This window comes from Geotrypetes seraphini, chromosome 16 (assembly GCF_902459505.1).
Source record: "Geotrypetes seraphini chromosome 16, aGeoSer1.1, whole genome shotgun sequence".
NCBI classification, from domain to species: Eukaryota; Metazoa; Chordata; class Amphibia; order Gymnophiona; family Dermophiidae; genus Geotrypetes; species Geotrypetes seraphini.
The window spans coordinates 23114494-23133506 of record NC_047099.1 but is presented as its reverse complement, the minus strand read 5'-3'; the positions used below and the strand labels follow the sequence as shown (position 1 = coordinate 23133506).

General features: G+C 44.5%; 1 protein-coding gene across 2 annotated transcripts in view; it reads left to right on the top strand.

Moving 5' to 3' along the window:
* Positions 1-1543: 1543 nt before the first annotated feature.
* Positions 1544-19013, top strand: part of PER1 (period circadian regulator 1) — a 52116-nt gene continuing 34646 nt past the window's right edge. Inside the window, exon 1 of one of the 2 annotated variants that reach the window (XM_033924425.1) lies at positions 1544-1639. The gene's annotated coding sequence lies outside the window, so the exon portion shown is untranslated. Of the gene's footprint in view, positions 1640-1927; positions 2052-19013 lie in introns of those variants that run through there. The other variant, XM_033924429.1, reaches the window with a different exon arrangement.

The window sequence follows — 19013 nt, the reverse complement described above, 5'->3', positions numbered from 1 at the left end:
CGCCCCAAACTATGCCTGTGATGTGCAGGAAATCGCACGATGTGAAAACCGCCAGCCTTCTCCAGAGTAGCCACTACATTGGAATAAAAAAAGTCTTCACCTAATAAAAGAAAGCCCTTAAGGCAAGAAGCAATGATCTAGTCACAGAAGGACTGACATTGGTGGCAGGTTTTCTGAATCCATATGCAATTGTTCCATAAGTGTCACCCTTATATTCTACTAAATGCCCTGTTATTCTGTATTCTCTGTATATGTCACCCACAAAAAGAAGTGGGAATGGACAATAGGCACAAAAAAAAAAAAAAAAAGAGAAAATAATAAGAAGTAAAAACAGACTTGTTTATTCCAATAGAAAGTAACAAACTTCAACTGTGGTACATTTTTGGGGGAGAGTGTCCATTGTCCGTTCCCACTTTTTTTGTGGGTCATTTTGAATTCGTGGGTTCTTGTCCTGTGGGCCTTTTGTTGTTTATTTGGACTTCTCTGTATATGTCCCACCTCCACTTATATTGTGCTATTAATATGTTTCAAAGAGTGTTGCATTAGCACCATAACATACTATATTAGAACATGTACTGCTATTTGAATGTATTTTTTTTTACTAGTTAAATTGCTTATTGCCTCTGGGAGATTTCTTCAAAAACGTAGTCCATAAACCCTACTAAATTAAAATAAATAAACTCCATTTGAGAAAGCTAAAAAATAAACAACAAAAAAGGCATGTAGAGACCTATTTTGTTCTATACAATTAAAAAAATACAGACATTTTCTCAAAGTGCGCTTTAGTCGTTTCATTTTCTTTCAGTGGCCCCCAACCCTTTGCTTTTCTGGGGAAAAAACGTCATACGGTTGGATAAATCAAGTAAATTGAAGAAAAAAAAAAAAATTAAAAAAAAGACCAACGACTGGAAAATCCTTTCTGACGGTTTTGCTACATGATCTATTTCAATCGCAAATATTTCCTGGCTTGGTCCTGCAACCTCAACGCAGCAAGAATTCACGCAGCGCTGCACATTGTACACGCATGAGACAGTCCCTGCTCCGAAGAGCTTACAATCGAATTATGACAGACACACGGGAGCCAGAACAAGTGCTCGTGTAAGGAATTGGGGAAGGGGGGGGGGGCTGATGAGGTGGAATCGCATAGTAGGACAAAGGGGGAGTCTGAATTGATATGCTCATGAAGGGGCAGAAGAGATGTCGGTAGGGGGCAATGCAAGGTTCAAAGTCACCAGCATTAGGGTGATGTCTGAGCAAATATAACTCCCCCCTCCCATGAATTCGTTCTCTGGACTCATCAACATTTGGGGATTGCTAATAGGGGGGGGGGGGGACTGTCCATGCTCCTCTCCCTCCATGACTAATAAGGCATTTCCGGTGTCTGCTGCGACTGCGCAGAGAGCCTCCGAAGGCGCCCGGCGGTCCGGCACGAGCTCCGCTGGCGACGCACGTGCAGAGCCCCGCCGGCCAATCAGCTAAGCGGAAGCCGGCTCCCGCGAGGAGGTGCGGCCCCCGGCGGCCAATGGGAGCGTGAAAGGGAGGGGGGGGTGGCGCGCGGCCTCACGCGGGGCCGTGCATGGAGCCGCATCCCCGGCTGCTGGCGAAAGCGGTCGGAAGGGAAGCGGAGGGGGCGATCGCGGTGAGTACCGATGCTGTACTCCCCCCTCCCACGTCTAGTCTCTCGCTTTTAATGCTTGCCATAAATCCCACCCACTTTGCTGTTCCCCACTAGATGAGGTTTGGGGGGGAGGGGTCTGTAGTTGCTATGTCTGATGTGGTTTGGGGTGGGAAGACCCCTTGGCATAGGAGCCAGCTCGGGGGGGGGGGGGGGTGCTTGAGCACCCCCAATATTGGACAAATTCATTGTGTCCCGGGAGAGGTCATTTCCATTGGGTTTTAGCACCCCCCACCCCCAATCATTTGTAAAAGTTGGCTCCCCTGCTGTCAACTTAGCCCCCCCACCGGTGTCTGCTATGGAAACAGGTGAACGTCAGACCATCCGGAGCTCATGAACGGAATAAGATTCGTGACATTCCGTGATCTGCTAAAAGGTGAGATGTGTGATAAGCCTGAAATGCCAGCAGAAGAACAGGAGGGGGGCGGCTCTACAGCCCCCACAAGATCATGGCCCTGCTGGCTGTTCTGAAAATAGGTGAATGTCAGGCTAGCCAGATCTCATGAATGGGAATAAGATCACCTGTTGCCCTTCGTGACATTCCGTGATCTGCTAAAGGTGAGATGTGTAATAAGCCTGAAATGCCTGCAGAAGAAGAGGGGGCGGCTCTCCAGCCCCCCCCCCCCCCAGATCATGGCACTGCTCCCACCAGTGCCTGTTATGAAAATAGGTGAAGGTCAGACTGTCGGGATCTCATGAATGGAATAAAATCACCTGTTGCCCTTCGTGACATTCCGTGATCTGCTAAAGGTGAGATGTGTAATAAGCCTGAAATGCCTGCAGAAGAATAGGGGGGCGGCTCTCCAGCCCCCACAAGATCATGGCACTGCTGGCTGTTTTGATGCCCCCCCCACCAGTGCCTGTTATGAAAATAGGTGAACTTCAGACTAACCAGATCTCATGAATGAGAATAAGATCACCTGTTGCCCTTCATGACATTCCCTGATCTGCTAAAGGTGAGATGTGTGATAAGCATGAAATGCCTGCAGAAGAACAGGGCCCCCCAAGATCATGGCATTGCTGGCTGTTCTGATGCTCCTGAGACTGTGTAACCCGTTTAATCGTCGGTTACTATATTACCACTAGTTTTAATTGAAAGCCTTTCATTAATGCTAGGAGAACATGGGAAAGTTGAAAACTATCTGGGTTCTAAGGGAGGATATAACTTTGGGAGGTGTATGTACCACCTAACAGTAGCCTTCTTCACAGAATGGGTATGGGGGATGGGTGTGAGGACTGATGTTGTCGTTAGGTGACTAGATTAAATTGCAGATCTAAAAAGAAGTTGGTTTTGTGCTAGCCCGGAAAGGTCCGCCAGCATCATCCCCATGGTTCCAGCCATCTGATTGCAGGTTGCCTTCTTTGCCAGGTTCCTTCAGTCTTCCCGAATGTGATGGCCTTCAGTGATCTCTCTCTTCTGATGGTGTGACCAAAATAAGACAGTCCTAATTTCATTATTTGGGCTTTGAGTGACAGAGATTACAGTCTATAAGGGGCGGGGAAGGAAGACACACTAGATGATGTCAGGGTACTGAGAGGTCCCCTCTACTCATTTTTTGAGCAAGAAAGGAGAGGTAGGCTAAGGTAATCTAATCTAATCTTTGGTTTATATACCGGGTCATCTCCCAGTGGAGCTTGACTCGGTTCACATATAATTAAGACTAAAGTACATAGCAGAAAATATAAGAGAAGGAAGAACTAATTAAAAACTAAAGTACATAAGAAAAGCATAAGAAAAATGACTATAATATTATCATTTCCTTGAGGCTGTAGTTAAACCATTTAAAAATTGCAAGAACAACAAGTTTTCAGGAATTTATGAAATAATTGCAGCTGGCCTAAAAGCCTAATAGAGTCGGGAAGTTCATTCCAGATCTCCACAAACTTGAAAACAAAAGATCGACTGAGTTTCCCAGCAGATTTAATTCCCTTAAAGGAAGGGAAGGCTAACTTATATCTTTGTGTGTTTCTCAAATGGCAAAGTCTAAGGGTATTCCAACATCAGGGGACAAAAGGATCAAATATTCCATAGAGAAGCTTGAAGATTATGCATGGATCCTAAAGCGAACTGGGAGCCAGTGAAGCTTTATCAACAAAGGGGAAACATGATCATACTTTCGTTTCCCAAAATAAGCTTAGCTGCCGTATTCTATATTAACTGAATTCGTTTTAGACTGCTCTGCTTAATGCCCAGATAAACTGAGCTACAATAATCTAGCTGAGAAAGCACAGAGGATTGTACTAACACTGAGAAATGTTCTTGATGGAATAGTGATCTGACCTTCCTCAACATGCGCAGACTAAAAAAACAGATACCGTAATTGTGTCTATGCATTAGGGAGCATGGAAATAGTGACGCTCATATGTGTGCCCTCACTGATCCCTTCCCTATCTCTCCTCTCACCCCCTAACTTGTGAAGCTGGCCAGGCATGGTCTCTGCTCTGCTTTTCCTTTATTAGCAGTCTCTCTTCTTGTTTTTGATTAGCTGACCCCTAGCTTTCCCTCCCCCTCCCTTTCTTTTTTGTTTGTTAAGAATCCTTAATTCATTTCTTGTGTATGGCAGTGAATTAAGAGAACTCCCACCCCAGGAGCGGGAGCTCTCTTTATTCACTGTCATGCACAAGAACTGAATTCTGGGGAAGGGAAGTTTTTAGTTCCTGGGGGGGGAAAAAGGTGTGGGATAGGGATTCTGTTGGCATTTCTTGTTTTGTTTTGTTTTTACTTTTGTATCTGTAAAGACCCTACTCTTGAGTTACTTGGGCATAACTGGAAACTAATTCCTGCGGACCATGCATACCTCATGGCCCTGTTTTTCCCATGTCACTGCTGCTAACCAGTATTAAGTAACTGTGGCGGCTGTCTGCTCCGATTATATAACAGGAGCTTAGATAGCATCAGAGAGCAGGAAACACTAGACGTGTTTGAATGATGAAATATCTTTTTTCCTTCGGAGGAAAACCTAAGACCTGTGGTACTTCCAAAAGAGGCTTGTAATCGCCTCAGGCAAGCAAGCTGGGACCCAGGAAAGGCTCAGTAAGTAGTGGGCCTTTTCCTGCATCTGCCCCCGAACCTCTTGTTTCTCATTTCCACAACAATCCCTGACCCTTCTTTGCCCAGAGCCCCCATTACCTGTGTGTGCTCTTGATTTCAAGCTTTTTCTATTCCTTGAGGCTTCCTCTGTTGTCTAGAATCGCCTGCTCTGGACAGTTTTTTTCATTGCATGAACTGCATGGTGTCCTACAAGATCTTGACGTTTCTGGGTGGTTCATACCCTGAAACAGCTCCTGTGGACAGGCGACTGAGGTAGTACCACTCAAGTGGAGGAGATTGAGAGGGGACATGATCGAAACATTCAAGGTACTGAAGGGGATAGACTTAGTAGATAAGGACAGGTTGTTCACCCTCTCCAAGGTAGGGAGAACGAGAGGGCACTCTCTAAAGTTAAAAAGGGATAGATTCAGTACGAACGTAAGGAAGTTCTTCTTCACCCAGAAAGTGGTAGAAAACTGGAACGCTCTTCTGGAGTCTGTCATAGGGGAAAACACCCTCCAGGGATTCAAGTCAAAGTTAGACAAGTTCCTGCTGAACCAGAATGTACATAGGTAGGGCTAGTCTCAGTTAGGGCGCTGGACTTTGACCCAAGGGCTGCTGCGTGAGCGGACTGCTGGGCACGATGGACCCAGCAGCAGCAATTCTTATCTTCTTATGTAGACTGGCATTTTGGAGAAGAAGACAGACTCGGGTGGTGAGGAAGAAAAGAGAGGACTTTGTCCTCGTACAGCTTTGGACTGTGGTTCTGGGGCCTCGTAACGTGTCACCGGCAGGCAGTCCACGTTTAGACTTTTGTCCGGCTCGGGGTGGGGACTGGGGGAGCAGTGAGCAAAGCCATGCTATATAACAGAATATGTATCCATGAAGATGATAAAATAACACCTGTGGTGAATTAAATAGGCCATTTCCTGATCCCTGTAAGTATGCTGTGGTACCACAGAATATAGGGACCCAGTGGAAGCTGTTGGGGGTGCAGATATCCCCTGCAGAAAAGGGAGTTGGGTCTGTGCCAGGAAGCAGTTTCCATCAGGGTCCAAGAGGTTTGCCATTGATTAATTCTTCTCAGTTAGTAGAATAGTTTCAGGCCTGTTCGGTCTGAGGCTAGATTTTCTCTTTCATTCTTCTTTGGCCATATCTTTCTGTCGGTATCTTTTATTTATTTATTTCTTCCATTTGTGCGTCGCACATACCTATAACAAGCTCTTGGCAACATTACAGAGGAAGGGGGTAGAAGAGGGTAGGGAGGACAATGGAGGGCAGGAAGATACAGGAGGAGAAGAGGATACAAGTGATTAGGTGTTAAGATAGATGAGTTTTCAGTTTCTTTCGGAATTTGGTGTGGCTAGGTTCCGTCCTGGTCATTTCAGTAAGGTCATTCCAAGTTTTTACACCTGGAAAGGAGTGGAAAACGCGTTGGCATTGCAGATTTTTTTGTGGCTAGGAGACTTAGAAGTATTCTGTTGAGGGTTCTGCGGGAAGTAGACCATGCCTTGGGGAAGAGCTGGACGAGAGGAGCTGCGGAGTTTCCGTGAAGTATATGGTGAATTACACTTTTTGAAGTCTTTCGTTTTTTTTTTTTTAATGCATCACCTTCGCCCTTTCTCCAGATGTTCCACAGAGAGAGGCCCTAAGGGACTGTGATAGGAAGATAGTGAAGACCTTGGAAGAGGAGATTGAGGAGGGATCACTTCTCACTCTGATTTAAATATCGTTTTGTGCTTCTCTGTAGTTATAATTCCGCTGCCATTAAGACCCTGTATTATTTTTAAACAAAAATCTTCCCCTCTCCCCCTGGATGTACAGGAAATGGCTTCCTGTGATGATGACATCATATTTGAAACACATGGAAGAAAGAGTGCAGGAAAGTATATTGTGATGTCATTAGCTGGGGACAATTCTATTCTCCTTCCTTATGCATGCCTGTGATGTCATCAGCTGAAAACAGGAGGGGGAGAGGGTGCTTCTTATACTACTACTACTACTTATCATTTCTATAAGGTTACTAAACGTTTGCAGCTCTGTACATTAAACATTCGAGAGACAGTCCCTGCTCATTAGAGCTTACAACCTAATTAAAACAGACAAACAGGATAGATAGGAGGGTCAAGGAGTGTCTCAGAGAGGGAATGATAAAACAGGCATGAGTGCTTTACAAGCGAGTGGGAATTAGGGCTTAAAAGCAGTCTCGAAAAAGTGGGCTTTTAGTCTAGATTTGAATACTACCACTGGAGTAGGTGAAGCTTCACCTGTCTCTCGCCATTTGCAGGACACAGATTGTCGAAGTCGTTCCCACTACTCCTACCCATGATAACACCGGAACAGCCGTGTTGTGTTTCCATCTTCTTTCTCCTTAGGCATTCCCTGTGTCTATCCCATGAATTTATAACATAGAAAAATGGGGACAGATAAAGACCATACGGCCTAACCATGCCATCTACTGTCCCCTCCTCTTCCTTAGAGACCCAGCGTACTTGTTATGCTTCTTCCTTAGCAGGGTTTAAAAAATGTTTGGATAATTTCCTAAAAGAAAAGTCCTTAGGCCATTATTAAGATGGACTTGGGAGGGTGGGTGGGACTGTTGGGGGCGCGTGAGGGGAGGGTGGGGTTTTTTTGTTTTTTTTTCTCCCTCTCTCTCTCTCTGCTTTCAATGGGTTGGGGTATACTAGTCTTCCAGATTCCTGGAATTTGATAGCTGTATCTCGGAAGACTCGCAGAGTTTGTAGTTTTCCGAGTTTTGCTACTGTGGCAGTTGGGATTGGGGGGGTGGGGTGGTGGGATTCTTACAGCTTGGTTCATTGAGGTGTTAGCTTTCTTTCTTGTGTTGGAATTGTTGTAATGCACAATTATGTCTCTTGTTTGTCTGACATTTGGAGTTTTATCCGGGGAGATGTGGTCCCCTTTCTTACTGTGGTGGGTAGGGGGGGTATAAGCTGTTTACTCTTGCTTGTTGTGCAAATTTTGTGTTAGGCTTGTTTGGTCTGGGTGTTTGTACTTTCATTTGAAAACCAATAAAAAATTGTTTAACCATAAGATGGACTTGGGGAAATCCACTACTTATTCCTAAAATAAGCAGCATAAAATCTGTTTTACTCCTTGGGATCTTACCAGGTACTTGTAACCTGGATTGGCCGCTGTTGGAAACCGAATACTTAGGGCTTGATGGACCTTCAGTCTGTCCCAGTATCGGCAATTCTTATGTGAGCCAAGTATAGGACAATCTAGAGCCATTGTGACATCACTGATGAGGTTGGCTCTTATTGGTGGAATGAGGCATTGTGACATCACAGTCTCAACTCTGGGTTTCTGCCAGGTTCTTCTGACCAGGGTTGACCACTGTTGGTCACTGGGCTTTATGGACCCAGTATAGTGTACTTTGCCTTTTCAAATTAGGCCATTTTGTAATTGCTTGGTTTAAATTATTTTAAGGTATAGGTTTAAGGTTGTTTACTGTATGCTGTTATTTTATAATGATCTGCCATGTTCTGTTTGTTGATGTATGTATTGTTGTTATCCGCATAGATGTCTGATATGGGGGCTATAGGTGTAATAAATATAATACATAGGTGTGGCAGCATATGCCTGCCATTGACATGGTTTAATAGGACACACCTAAAAATGGGCACAGCGATTGTCAACATATACAGTGGTGCCTCACACAACGAACTTAATTCGTTCCAGGAGCAAGTTTGTTATGCGAAAAGTTTGTTATGTGAAACGCGTTTTCCCATAACAATACATGTTAAAAAAAATTATTCGTTCTGTAGCATAAAATATGCTAAGATGACATAAAAAAAGATAAATTTTTTGTTATTATTTTTATTTAGATACATCTAAAAACATAATTTTTTTTTTTAAAAACACACATTTTTTAAATTTTAAGACAGACTAAGTAGAGTCTACCGAATCTTGCACATCTTCATCCATTTTCTGCTTTTTGGCCGATGGTTTCATGAAAAACCTGTCCAAAGTCGTTTGTTTTTCTCTTTTCTCCAACATCTGCCGGAAATAACGGACAAGAGTATCGGAGTAAAGATCGTTGATCCTGTTTGCTTCAGCTGAATCCGGATAGTGGGCATTGTCAGTGAGAGAGGGCAGAGTCTCAGCGGCAAAAACTGGGACTTAACTTTTCTTTTTTTTTTTTTCTAGCATCGGGGAAGCGGCGAGAGTAGCTCCGCCCCCCCAACGCATCAGCAGTAGGCGCCGGGCCCCTCCATAAAAGGAGGCGAGCCGACGGTCCGCCACTGCACAGGGAGCCAGGCGAAGGGCTGTGAGAGAGGGCAGTTAAGCGCAGTGACTAACGACTGCCTGCAGTGCCTGCGCGGAAGGATGCAATACATCGGCAGCTCGGGCGACTTCGTTGTGTGAAACGAAGTTCGTTGTATGAATCAAGACATGAAGTTCGTTGTGTGCAGCGTTCGCTGTGCGAGGCGTTCGTTATGCGAGGCACCACTGTACTAGTATTCTACAATAGAAGCTCGGTACCAAGATGCTATATGCAGACTAGAAATTATTCACAAGCATTGGTCAACCAGGCATCGCATATCGGAGAGAAATCTGGAATATATTATTAACCCAAACCTAAAACACGGCACCCACAATGCACAGCAACGGCGTGTCTAGACTGAGGGGTCGATTCATAGAATTGTCCTGATGGGGGGGGGGGGGGGGGGGTTTCCGTCGCTTCCGGTGCATTAGCCTTGCAACCTTTCTCAAAACTTACCGCGCCTTTAACGGTGGCCGCTAAACTGGTTCCAGCCGGCGTAGTGGGGCCGGCAGTTTACCGTCTTGATTATCGGAACGGCTCACCGTGGTCTTTTCCGAGCCGTCCTAGCAGCCTCCGACTCTGCCGTGCAGATGTAGTACAGCGAGCTCATTAATATTTAAACAAATTCTCTGGACGATTCTCTCATCGTGCCAGATGATTCTCCAAACGAAGCACCGGCTTTTAGCGACCAAAAATTACTGACTGGTCTGGGGGTGCCGATGCTATGGAAAGCGTGTCTCGGGCATGTGTTTCTAGCTGTGGCTCATGATAAAAAATTTTTTAAAAACACAAAGGGCTCCTTTCACTAAGGTGTGCAAGCGTTTTTAGCGCACGCGCAAAATTAAACCGCGCGGTATGCTTCTAGAATAACACCAGCTCGATGCTGGCGTTAAGGTCTAGCGTGCGCTGTTCCGCGCCTTGAGGCCCTTACGCACCTTAGTAAAAGGAGCCCAGCACGCACTCTTCACTTAAATTATAGTACTAAAGTCATGGTAAAACAAATATCAAAAGCACTTGTCTCGAGCGTGTGCATTAATGGTGTATATTAAAGGCATGTCTTGTTGAAAGCCGATTGCATCTCCCCTCCAATAGCGCTGGCATGCCTTTTATTGACCCAACGACATAGTGTTTGCATGTAGCTCTGCGCCCATCCTATCTCCCGCGCCTCTTTCCGCGGACTATTCTGCGCGTGTGCCAATCGCTGTCCCCAACGTGTAAATTTGGCGAACCTCATATGCTTGCGCGGGGTTCTTTGAGAATGGCTCGCCTTTTTTTTTTTTTGAATCGTTAGACTTGCGGACTCTACAGCGGCCCGTCGGATTTTACCGGCAATATTAGAGAATCTGGCCCTCTGTGTGCAAGCCTCTGATGGCACATCGCACCCAGCGATGCGACGATGAGCCGTGGGACCGTTTCTAGTTCACGGCTACAGACTTTCCTTTGTCTGCTTTTATTGCTGCCTTTTCAGCCCCAAAGGGTTGCTGCAAAGGTTTTCCAGGGCGCGGTGTCGCTTCACAAAATGCTGAGTAGCAGGGAGGGTTGCATTCTCTGTACTGAGGTGATGCCAGAATTTGGATATTCTCTTTTGTACTGTGAGCGGCGGCGGTGGTGTGAACATCCTAGCTCTTCTCGGTACCTTTGATTGGGAGAGACTGGGCAAGAGTGGGAGATCTGCAGAATTAAGGGCGCTGCATTTCTCTGGGGAATCTCTCCAGGTTTTGGTTAATGATATATTCCAGATTTCTCTCCGCAGCTCGGTTGAATAATGCATGTGAATAATTTTCATAGTAGCATTTCAAGCCTGCGTATGGCTTCCCTCTGCATCTCTTTCAGAGCAGCTGCCTGCGTAGGCTTTTTCCTGGCTGTTGATTCCTCTAACGAAGCTGATGTTAGTTTCCCAGCTTGCTCAGGGGCCGGAGCTCCTTTGATTCTCGGAGGGTAGCGGCAGGTGGCGCCAGGACATAGAGAAACATGGAAGATGTGAGCAGAAGAGAACCACCCAGTCTGCCTGGGTTTTTTTTTTTCTCTTTTCTGACTACTGTGCTGTTGCAGGTCTTTCTAGAACTGCTATTTTCCTCTGCCACTAAAATCCCCTTATACCCGACCCATGCATGCTAGAATGCTACCTGCTTTGGTTTCTACAATTTCCAAGGAAAATCTGTCCCCGGTAGAGTTACCGGACGGATCCAGAAAAAGGAGGACGGATTGAGACATCTGCGTTTTGCTTTCATTGCTTTCAGGGGACGTGAAACCTAGATGTCTCAGTCTGTCCTTTTTCTGGAGCCATTTGGTAACCCTAGTTCCAGGTGTCCCCCCCCCCTTCCTGCTCGCTGAAAACAGGATTCCTTACCAACGGAAAAGATTTTCTCCCTTTACCTTCAGCCCTCAACTCTGTGGTGCCCTGGGCCAGTTGCCCATGACCGAGACCTGCCAGCAGGTTTTGGTGCCCCTTCGTAAATTTCAGCTCTGAGAAATTCAGGAAAAGCCTGGGAGAGACACAGGATATAAGGCCAGGCGAGACCCATAAGAATCCTCTGGTCTGCCCATTCTAGACTGAATACCACACACTAGCAGCCATAGTCTTCATCCCTTACATCATAAGTTTTTATTTTATCCTTCATATAATTGTAGCATGTCTAACTCTGGCCCTTACGGCAAACCCAGTCATTGGCTGGCTCCTCTGATGACTTCTGCAGTGTAAGCTTCTCATTCTGTAGAACGTTCTGTCTTGTGGTACTTTCTCTCCCTTTTTCTTCTAAAGAGAACAACTTTAGCTCCTCTGTCTACACTAGGCCTTACCACTGAGCACACACTTCCTGTTCCATTCTGATGAGATATGCCTTGCTTCATACCTTACCTCGTGGCTATTTCCTGCCCCTTTACACTCTTCCCTCCATGTACAGTAAAACCTTGGTTTGCGAGCATAATTCGTTCCAGAAGCATGCTTGTAATCCAAAGTGCTCGTATATCAAAGCGAATTTCCCCATAGGAAATAATGGAAACGCAGACGATTCGCTCCACAACCCTAAAAATGCTATAAGTACTTGTATTGCAAGACCTTGCTCGTTTAGAACAGTCGCTACACTCCTGCAGCGTCAGAGAGAGAAGAACCATCGCCTCAGTTGTGATGTGTGTATACTGTATGTACTCGTATTGCAAGACATTGCTTGTATATCAAGTTAAAATTTAATAAAATGTTTTGCTTGTCTTGCCGAACACTTGCAGACCAAGGTTTACTGTAGTTTAGTATTGCAAATTGTGTTGTTTATTGGTTTTCTGGCAAACCACTCTGATTTAGCTTTGATAAACTAATACATGAAAGTTCTTTATTAGTATAATTCATACATAGGACGCAACACAAGCTGTCTCGGTGTCTGTCTCGGTGTATCTGTGTCTGTCTCTTTGTGTCTGTGTCTGTGTGTGTCTCTGTGTCTGTGTGTGTGTCTGTCTCTGTGTCTGTGAGTGTCTCTGTGTGTCTGTCTCTGTCTGCGGCTGTGTGTCTACTTGTGTGTCTCTGCGCATGTGTCTGTCTCTTGTCTGTCTACTTGTGTGTCTCTGAGCATGTGTGTGTGTCTGTTTGTGTGTTTGTCTCTTTGTGTGTGTCTTTGTATGTCTGTCTCTTTTCGGCTAATGTGTTTTCATCAGGAGTCCAATCAGATTATTTCCAAAAAAACAGATGCATTAATGCACATAAACGCATCATTGACTCACCAAGAGAGATCTTTATTTATGTTCTTATAATCTTTTTTTTTTTTTTTTGGGGGGGGGGAATAATCTGATATGGACTCCTGATAAAGGCATGTTAGCCAAAATACAGCTTGTGTTGAGTCCTATGTAAGAATTATATTAATAAAGAGCTTTCATATATTTATCTTGTCACAGTCTAGAGCTGTGGTTCCCAACCCTGTCCTGGAGGACCACCAGGCCAGTCGGATTTTCAGGATGCCCTAATGAATATGCATAAAGTAGATTTGCATGCCTGGCACCTCCATTATATGCAGATCTCTCATGCAGGAGAGGGCAGCTGGAGCGCCGGCGGGTGAAGGAAATCACTCGCGGTATGCTCCGACCGCCTCTTCCTGCACTAAAGTCAGGCTTCACCAATCAGGAGCTGCTTTGACACGCAGCTCCTGATTGGTAAAGCCCGACTTTAGCACGGGAAGTCCCGGTCGGAGAATACCACGAATGACTGGGGGAAACACTGTATATTGAAGAGAGAAGAGAAAGACAAGTATTGTAAATACAAGAGATGTGAACTACAAAATCAGTAGCAAAGCATAAAATCAAAGAATATCAAACAGAAGAGAAGGAAAACTGTAAAAATTAAATATATCCAGGAAAATTAAAAATGATAAAATAAAATAATCCCAGTCGATCACAGTTTCCAAGAACAGCGTTTACAGCCCAGTGCGATTAAACAGCTCATCGGTCAAAGGACTCATCTCTTGGCTCAGGTGGTGCGTTGATGGTCAGCAAGGATAAGACAACTACACAGGTGCTTCCAGACTCCCAGAGGCTACCAACTGGGCAAGATCACATCAAATGAAGCAGAAATGGATTATTATTACTATTATTGGATACATTTTGGTTGGCCATTGAGCTGTCCAGTCTGAAAAAAAAAAAAAGAACCCCAAACTATTCATTAGCTGGCATGCTAGGAAGTTCTTCTTTACCCAACATGTGGTGGACACCTGGAATGCGCTTCCAGACAGCGTAATAGGACAGAATACGATACTGGGGTTCAAGAAAGGATTGGACAATTTCCTGCTGGAAAAAGGGGACAGAGGGGTATAGATAGAGGATTACTGCACAGGTCCTGGACCTGTTGGGCCGCCGTGTGAGCGGACTGCTGGGCACGATGGACCTCGGGTCTGACCCAGCGGAGGCATTGCTTATGTTCTTATGGGAGAGGAGGAGATAGTGGATGCTCTGGATGGGCCATTTGGCCTTTATCAGCCATCATGTTTCTGTGTTTTTATAACCATAAAGCTCTATGACATCACAATGCAGGTGCAAAGAGCCTTAGCCTATAGGAAGAGGAGATGCAAATGTTAAGAGCCTTAGCCAATGCGCTTCCAGAGAGCGTAATAGGGCAGAGTACGATACTGGGGTTCAAGAAAGGATTGGACAATTTCCTGTTGGAAAAGGGGACAGAGGGGTATAGATAGAGGATTACTGCACAGGTCCTGGACCTGTTGGGCCGCCGTGTGAGCGAACTGCTGGGCACGATGGACCTCGGGTCTGACCCAGCGGAGGCATTGCTTATGTTCTTATGGGAGAGGAGGAGATAGAGGATGCTGCGGATGGACCATTTGGCCTTTATCAGCCATCATGTTTCTGTGTTTTTATAACCATAAAGCTCTATGACATCACAATGCAGGTGCAAAGAGCCTTAGCCTATAGGAAGAGGAGATGCAAATGTTAAGAGCCTTAGCCAATGCGCTTCCAGAGAGCGTAATAGGGCAGAGTACGGTACTGGGATTCAAGAAAGGATTGGACAATTTCCTGCTGGAAAAGGGGATAGAGGGGTATAAATAGAAGATTACTGCACAGGTCCTGGACCTGTTGGACCGCCGTGTGAGCGGACTGCTGGGCCCGATGGACCTCGGGTCTGACCCAGCGGAGGCATTGCTTATGTTCTTATGAGTGTAAGGGGGCTTGCTTTCTTCTTATAAACCTACTAATTATATATATGTCAGTGTACAAATTAAATATCAAAATATAACAATCACAAGCATAAAATACAACCAACCCATTGAAAATGTGTTTCAAAACCAGTAACTCTTACGCAGAATAATAAATGTACCCGGGTCAATATTCAGCTGATGCAGTCGGCGTTTTTGTAAATGCCAACTGTGATTGGTCAAAAAATATCCAGATATTCAGTGCCACTGTTTGGATGGTGACTGACTTCAAATGTCCAGATAAGTTCTGGTGCCAATTCCCTTAGCAAGTTTCAAGTTTATTTGAAATTTGATAGATTGCTTATCAAATATCTAAGCGGTGTACATATTTACAAGGTTAATATAAACAGGGGAAAAAACAAAAGGAATTGACCCCAAAATATCCACAAAGAAGAAAATCCAGAGAAAACCAAAAAAACTCTGTGAAGTGATGATGTTCCTAAATGGACTTTATATGAAAGTGTCAAAGTTCCAAAGGTACACTGAAAACATCCACATAAAATAATTCCATCCACATAAAATAATTTCATCCACATAAAAGTAAATCATCCACATAAGAGCCTTAAAGGACCTAGTCCGCTAGGGATACAGGACCAACACGGTCCGCGTTTCGACAAAAAGCCTTCTTCAGGGGTCCCTGGGGGTCCTATAAAGGTGAATACGTGGGGAAACAATTGTGTGGTGAGCCGGAAGTGAGACACTGCTTGCATTTGTTTCCCACGTATTCACCTTTATAGGACCCCCAGGGACCCCTGAAGAAGACTTTTTGTCGAAACGCGGACCGTGTTGGGTCCTGTATCCCTAGCGGACTAGGTCCTTTAAGGCTCTTATGTGGATGATTTATTTTTATGTGGATGGAATTATTTTATGTGGATGATTTATTTTTATGTGGATGGAATTATTTTATGTGGATGATTTATTTTTATGTGGATGGAATTATTTTATGTGGATGATTTCAGTGTACCTTTGGAACTTTGACACGTTCAAATAAAGTCCATTTAGGAACATCGTCACTCCACAGAGTTTTTTTTAAATATAAACAGGGGTACACAATATGTAGAAAGACAGTAACCAAGACAGTCTTATAAAATAATAGGGAAGGGGGGAGACATATAATAATCGAAAGGAAAGAGAAACATTAAGGGCTCCTTTTACAAAGCCGTGCTAGCGGTATAACGCGCGTAATAGCGTGCGCTAAACCGCCAGCCACGCTGGCCGCTGCCGCCTCCTCTTGAGCAGGCGGTAGTTTTTCGGCCAGCGCGTGACGCGGCCTCGTAAAAGGAGCCCTGAGTGGAAAGCACAATAGGGAGGGTTTTAAAAATCGAATAAGCTGGTAATAGTATGCAGACGATATTAATGATCAAATGCATCTTTCAATAAAAAAAATTTTAAAATTTGATTTAAATTTGTTAAGAGAAGATTCTTCACGAAGGTACAGGGGCATAATCTGGATAGCGGCAGTATTCAGTCCTCTGTCTTAATAGCGCAGGACGGTTTTCTATCTGTTTTAAGTTACCATATGGCTCCTGAAAAAGGAGGACGGATTGAGACATCCGGGTTTTACTCCTTTGAAAGCAACGGAAGTAAAACCCGGATGCCTCAATCCGTCCTCCTTTTTCGGGAGCCATATGGTAAACCCTACAGATAAGCAGACTTAGAAAGGGCATACAGATCAGAACTGAGACGTCCAGGCTGATGTCTGAAACGTGGAGGAATGGATATTGATATGCTGGTTAAAACATCCATTTTAGAAAAATAAACATCTGAAATATCATCAGGTTAAAATGGGACACAAAACGTGAATGTTTGTGCCGGCAGATAAATGTTTTATGTTGTGGAATAGCAACCCAAGGGCTCCTATTACAAAGCTGTGGCAGAGGTTTCTACCGCAGGCCGGCGAGGTAAATGCTCCGACGTTCATAGGAATTCTGTGAATGTCGGAGCACTTGCCTCACTGGCCCACGGTAGAAACCTCTACCACAGCTTTGTAAAAGCCAGGCCTAAATGAATCCTCAACAATTGGTCTAATGACAATTTGTCTAATGGACAGTTGGCCTAAATTATATGACGGCTAATGGGTCAGTAGGTCTAAAAGACAATTGGTCTAATAGGGAGAACGAGAGAGCATTCTCTAAAGTTGAAAGGGGATAGATTCCGTACGAACGTAAAGAAGTTCTTCTTCACCCAGAGAGTGGTGGAAAACTGGAACGCTCTTCCGGAGTCTGTCGTAGGGGAAAACACCCTCCAGGGATTCAAGACTATGTTAGACAAGTTCCTGGTGAGCAAGAGCGTGCGCTGGTAGGGCTAGTCTCGGTTGGAGCGCTGGTCTTTGACTAGAAGGCAACCGCATGAGTGGACTGCTGGGCATGATGGACCACTGGTCTGACCCAGCGGCGGCAATTCTTATGTTCTTATGTCTAATGGCACAGTTGGTCTAAAATATATGGTAGCTAATGGGTCAGTTGGTCTAATGAAAGTTCAACTAATTGACAATTGGTCTAAAATACATGATGACTAATGGGTTAGATGGTCTAAAAGAAAATTGCTACACTAATGGTTTAATGGTACAGTTGGTCTAAAATACAATTGGTTTAATGACAGTTTGTTTAATGGACAGTTGGTCTAAAACACACAATAGCTAACGGGTTACTTGATCTAATGAAAAGTCAACTAATTGACAATCGGTCTAAAATATATGATGGTCAGTTGGTCTGAAAGCCAATTAGTTTAATGACCGTTCGACTACCGTGATTGACAATTGGTCTAAAATACATGATGACTAATGGGTTGGATGGTCTAAAAGAAAATTGGTCTAATGTTTACAGTTGGTCGAAAATACATAATAGCTAATGTGTCAGTTGGTCTAAGAGGATTGGTCTAATGATACAATTGGTCAAAACAAAAGACGAGACAGGATACCAATTCAAAAATCAGTATAATTTTGTAAGAAAAACCTAGAGCAAGACACAGGTCTCAGCCCTTTTGATTTTCAGAAATTAAAGAATATATTAGTGAGGAAAGTTAATATGAGAAAATTAAAAAGCATGAAAGTTTGTCAATGTTGTTCTGAAAGCGTAGGTTGAGTAATGCCATGTAGAGTTAATGCTTTGATTAGATTAAAGCAGGTAGCATTCTCATTATTGACTTAAAAAAAGTGATCTTCCACATAAGAAATGTATGACTTTACACCTTTATCTTGATTATTCACCTCCTCCTATACAAAGCCGCGCTAGCGTTTTTAGTGCCGGCCGCTGTGATAACAGCTCGGATGCTCATAGAGTGATGCATTTGGGGAGTAGAAATCCAAGGGGGATGTGTGTGCTTGGAGGCGAGAGGCTGATATCGGATGGGGAGAGGGACCTTGGGGGTGATATAGTGTCTGAGGATCTGAAAGCGATGAAGCACTGTGACAAGGTGGTGGCTGTAGCCAGAATGATGCTAGGCTTTATAGAGAGAGGCATGACCAGCAGAAGAAAGGAGGTGATGATGCCCCTGTATAGGTTGTTGGTGAGGCCCCACTTGGAGTATTGAATTCAGTTTTGGAGGCCGTATCTGGCCAAGGATATAAAAAGGCTTGAAGCGGTCCAAGGTAAAATGGTAGGAGGTTTGCGCCAAGAAATCTACAGAAGAGACTAGAAGACCCAACATGTATACTCTGGAGGAGAGGAGGGACAGGGGTGATATGATAGAGACATTTAAATATTTGACAGGTATTAATATAGGACCAAATCTTTTCCAGAGAAGGGAAATCGGTAAAACTAGAGGACATACATTGAGGTTGAGGGGTAGTAGACTTGAGAGTAATGCTAGGAAATTCTTTTTCACGGAGAGGGTGGTGGATTCCTAGAATGCCCTCCCGAGGGAGGTGGTGGAGAGGTAAACGGTGACAGAATTAAACAAAATGATAGAGGATCTCTAATTAGAATATGAATGGGCAAACTTTCACGGTCTGAATCCCGCAAAGGAGATGGTTTGGATAGGCTGGAATGAGTTTCAACGGCAACTCCAGGAGTTGGAACCTAAGGACTGTACCGGGTGGACTTCTAAGGTCTATGGCTTAGAAAAAAAACAAAGAGAAGAGACAATTTAATCATTTAATTGTAACGCATGTAATTACAGGGCAGACTGGATGGACCCTTCTTGTCTTTATCTGCTGTCCTTTACTATGTTACAATGCTCCAGCAAAGAGCCTGGGAGAGCCACAGAATAGTTATAGTATGGGGGAGTGAATTGTGTTGGTGAGACTGTGTATGGGGAGTGTGTCTCTCACCTGACAGCAGTGTAATGTGTTTGGGGAGGGGATCCTCAGTTGGATTAGCCGGGAGGGTTTTTTTTTCG